Source organism: Suricata suricatta, chromosome 4 (assembly GCF_006229205.1).
Source record: "Suricata suricatta isolate VVHF042 chromosome 4, meerkat_22Aug2017_6uvM2_HiC, whole genome shotgun sequence".
In the NCBI taxonomy this organism is placed as follows: Eukaryota; Metazoa; Chordata; class Mammalia; order Carnivora; family Herpestidae; genus Suricata; species Suricata suricatta.
Genome location: NC_043703.1, coordinates 133295390 through 133300455, shown reverse-complemented (window position 1 = coordinate 133300455; position 5066 = coordinate 133295390). Strand labels below are relative to the sequence as shown.

The window sequence follows — 5066 nt, the reverse complement described above, 5'->3', positions numbered from 1 at the left end:
ACCCTTCATTCCGATGAGCCACTCCTATGACTTTCCACAATTTTTATTTTCTCCTTAGATTATAGAGTTGGCTTCTTATGTTGGCCACCAGAAACTCCTGCTTGCTATATAAGAAGCAACAGAAAGTGTTAGGATTAATGCTGTTTCCTCGTTTGAGTAAGACTGTAAAATAACCAAATACTTTTGTTATTGGGCATCATTTATTACAGCAGTATCATAGTTTCCTGAAATCAACATTGATTTACAGAGATACTTTTACGTTTTGCTTGAATCTTGCATTGATCTTCCACAAGCTGCCCTACCACCCTTTTTGAGGAGGGAGCCCAAATAAAATATATCCATTTTCAAAAGCTCCCTACAATCTTTATATTTGGAGAAGTGGTTCCCAAACCACATCAAAATCTACTGGGCTTGAGACTCACTCCTTTGGATAGTGTACCTCATACCATACTCCTTTAGGAGACGTGGAAATGGAAGTATTGATTGCCCAGGTAATTTCTCTAGGTCAAGGACAAAAGTCATTTAGCTTTTTCTCCAGTCTAGGAATCTGTTTGCTCTGCTAATTGAACCACCCTAATCAGATCAATAATGCTCCTTATCCACAGTGAAGAAGGTAAGAAATCCATTCCAAAGTGGTGGATGACTTACTTTTCTCTCCTTCATGCTGCCTGAAAATGTGAATCTTGGCATCATAGACACTATTTGGCAAAAGGTAAGTGCAACCAAAGTAAAAACCATACTCTCAGTGAGTTCTTTTATTCCTGACAGAGGCTTCGGTTTTTCCCCATCCAAGATCATCATGAAGTCACTGTGAAGAGGTGCCTTCCTATTTTTTTAAATCTTGAGGAGTGGAGACAGGAGGGAACAGGGTGAGAACATTGCCCGCCAGGGTCCCTCTGAGTTCATGTCTCCTGCTTCTAAGAATTTGAGACAAACACAGTTCCCAAGAAGCTTAGGTTCAGATTAAGGCCAGAAAATAAGCACAAAAATGTCCAAATCCATTCTTTATCAATTATATATATTTCTTCCTTCTCCTTATTAATATGTTAAAGAAGAGATGATGGGAATTTGTGAGAAAGTAATTGGGATAAAATCTTGATTTCTTTAGTCCAATCTGCCCCTTGTCCTGAGTTCCCATATCTGTAACCATCTGCCCAATCACTCGGGTTTGGGCCAGTCTTCCATCCTGTCCCCATGCCTGGAGTTCCTCCTGTTTTCTCCTCACATTGCATCCAATATGGTCTTTACTAAGCATGTATCTGATTTCATCACTCTGCTGATTTAAATCTTTTAGTGGCTTCCCAGAGATTTGTGGTTTCTCTCAAATTCCCCAGCTTGCTATCCAAGCTCCTTCACGTGATATGGCACCTACCAGTTTCTGTTGGCTCATCTTCTATTTCAAGCTCACAAGCATCTTCTGCTCTGCTCTGGTCCTATCAAACTCTGCCTCTGTCCTCAAGAATTTCCCAGGTATTATTCTCTTTACTTAAAACATTTTAAATGTTTTAAGTTTTATTTATTTATTTTGAGAGAGAGAGACAGAGACAGAGAGACAGAGAGAGACAGAGAGAGAGAGAGAGTCAGCTCATCAGCAGGGGAGGGGCAGAGAGAGGGAGGGAGAGAGGATCCCAAGCAAGTACCACACTGTCAGTGCAGAGCCTGATGTAGGGCTTAAATTCACAAACTTCGAGATCGTGACCTGAATGGAAACCAGGAGTTAGAAGCTTAACTGACTGAATGATGCAGGCACACCTTTACTTAAAACCTTCTCTCTACCTATTTAATTCCCATTCTTCAAGACCGAGTTCTTTAAAAGGACTCTTTCTAATTTCTTAATAATACAGATATCTTTTTCCCTGTGTCTCCAAAGCACCCTCAGCTGCTATTTTAGCACCTGTCAGATAAGACGACACTTTCTGGTTTACGGTTCTGTGCCATCCCCTGGACATAAAATTCTATGAGGGAAGGACCACCTGGGTGGCTCAGTCAGATAAGGATTTGACTCTTCATCTCAGCTCAGGTCTTGATATCAAGCCCCATGCTGGGCTCTGCAACGGGAGTGGAATATACTTTTAAAAAATAAATAAAACAACTCTATGAAGGGAAGGAGTCTTTATTTTGTCTTTATGTGATGCCCAACACCCAGAAATGTGCATAGAATGCAGCAAACAATCAGATTTGCTTTTGGAATTAAAGAAGAAATTGAATGAGTTAATAAAGCAAGTAGATAGATGATGTAAAGAAAGTATCTTAAATTTGCCAGGAAGACAGATTTGCAAAGCACACTTTCCCACAAACAGTTTCTCATGGCTGAATATCTCCTTTTGCATCTCATCGCCAATTTTTCCCTCCTGCTGTAACCACGCTTTTCAAGGCCAGCCTGCTGACTCTCCCCAGGACTCTAGGTGGGCCTCATTTCCCTCTGTAATAAACATCTACTGGCTATCATGTACTCTTGCTTAATCAAGCTATCTCATTTCCCTGAACCAATTAACTCAAAATTTCCATCTCTTCTGATATGTTTTTCTCAATTAATTAGAAAAGAGAGAAAATTCCCGTTAGTATTCTTGTATCTACACATGGGGATCATCATCCACTTCTTTAGCCCCAAATATAGCTCCATTGTTTCATTAGGTTCACAGCACATGAAGGGATGAATGAAAACTATAGAGCCCAAGACCTGAGTGTGCGCGCCAGTCTTCCCACTTTCTGTGTGTGTCATGTAGGGTCTGTTACCTCCTCTTTGTGTTGCAGGCTCCTTTTCAGGAAGTTGTGGATTACAGCATCTTCCTGTACAGGTTTGATAGTATAACGAGATGAGATCATTAAGCCTCTAATCCCTGACACATAGGTTCTCTGGAGATCAATAGTAATTATGTGTGTTAATATGAAGGATCTTTCTACTGATATTGGATATACTGAATTTCATTTTGTTTTACATGCCTAGGTCATGGAGATTTTAACATTTTAAATCAAATTAAAATAAGCACTTTATCATCTCACATCACCTCAAGAAGAGAAGGGTAAGTAGAGTAGGGTGTTTGGAGACAGATCGCATGCACATAACCTTTATTACAGTACATTGTGATCATTGTTCTGTTTTATTATTGGCTATTAAGAGTTTTTAATCTCTTATTGTGCCTATTTTTAAATGAAACTCCCTCCTAGGTATGTATTGTAGGAATAACCATATTATATGTAGGGTTAGTACTATTTGCACTTGCAAGCATCCACTGGAGGTCTTAGAAAGTCTCCCCACAAATAAGATAGCGCTGAATGATATTCCTTGGAAATGTTTCTTAAAAATGTTCTTCTCTCACCATTGGACCTTTGTACATTCTGTTCTCTATCTTTAAAGGCCCCTTTGAACCTCTTGCCATTTATTTTGTGATTTCCATAAAAACTTCAAGCACTAGTTTAAAAACACCTTGCTTGAGGAACCTACCGCTGAAAAGCCCCGGATGAGGTGAGGCCCCCATCATATGCTTTCATAACTCTTATGCACATCTATTATAATTTTAATGAAGTTAAACATGTTCACTTTTATGTTTTTCACCTTTTGAGAACTGGTATGGCTTCTATTTCTTCATCGCCTTATCTGCAGTCTCAGCTTCAGCATTGTACTTATGGTAAGAGCTCAATAAATAACCTGGACTCCAGGAAGGCACTGCGCACCTAAAGGGGAATGATGATAAATCAGGCTGGAGAAGACTGCAAGAACCAAATCTTGAAAGGCCTTAAGTGCACAACAAATCTTGATCTACTTTCCAGTGTGATAAGTGGCCATTCTTTTTTTTTTTTTTTTTTTTTAGGTTGAGACTTTTTCAGGTTTGTTGACTGGCTGAAGAGTGGATTGGTACAGAAGGAAGCTGGCATCGAGCAGAACAATTAAGAAGCAAATGCAATTATCTGGGAGAGGAAAACTAAGAGCATACCCCAAAGTAGTGTTTCCCAAACTTGTTGCATATCATAATCATGTGGACAGCTAATAAAGCCCACCGAGGCCCAGGCTCTTTGACATAGGAGAACTCAAGGGCCTTTGTATTTGTACCAAATAGGGGATTCTGAAACCCATACATTTGAGAACCACTGAAGTGAATTTAAGATAGTGCGCTGAAGTCTTTAGATAAAGTTTAATGACTTTTTTTCTTTTTGAGGTGAGGAATGGGTACAAGTAAGGAGTCCATATTAACTTCTAGGTTATTGGCCACAATGGCCAATTCTGCTGTTGGTTAGAATGGGAAGAGCTCATTAGTTTTGCATCTTTATTATTGGGATTAAAGTTAGTCTTATTTTCCTCATTTTATTGGTGTCTCTCTTCTGCAAAATCTATCCCAGTTGATCCATGAAAAGCTGGGGTCAGAATCCCTCCTGATGTGATATAAGAGACTATAATGGAATTCACATTGTATAGTTCCCAGTCTATGATAAGGCCTTAAAAAATCACAAGTGATAAATTACATGCATCTTAGAATATGTATTTATTCTTTAAGTGTGTTTCTCCAATGTCAACTTGATTTCTCTATGAAAGAAAGCATGTGACATTCACTGTAGTGCTTCTAATTTTGGCAGTGTTAAGTATTTGCCCATTGTTGCCAAATCTTTTGTGATTCACAGAAGTTTAATATGAGCACCCAAACTCTGGATAATATTAAACCTTGTGAACGATCAACTGAGAAAGTGTTTATGCATCATCTGTATTTAGAGAGGTACCACCCACACACTAGTATGGTGCTAATATTTGCTGATCTTTAATAGTACTACTGAAATTTTTAAAATGTGTTGCAGATTCAATATTAGTTGGCATCTTTATAAGGCCTGGAAAATGGTAGCATTCCTTGGAATTTGTACTTTAGGAGTAAATATAGGAGTAATTTAAGGGTAAATATAATTTACTGCATAATTTAAGAGTAAATATCAGAGTAAATATCCAGGAGCAAGAATCAGGGAAGATCCAAAAGATGGAATGGTCTGTGTTGTTAATATTCCTGTGTCTAACTTTACCACACAATATAATTCACCCTAAATATGTTTTTAAGTAAAATATTAAAAATGTCCCTTTATTT

General features: G+C 38.4%; 1 long non-coding RNA gene across 1 annotated transcript; it reads left to right on the top strand.

Moving 5' to 3' along the window:
• The first annotated feature begins 2945 nt into the window (after positions 1-2945).
• LOC115290125 lies at positions 2946-4672 on the top strand. Its single transcript, XR_003907971.1, has 2 exons — positions 2946-3023; positions 3813-4672. It is a non-coding gene; the product is annotated as an uncharacterized LOC115290125 (long non-coding RNA).
• The last annotated feature ends 394 nt before the right edge of the window (positions 4673-5066 follow it).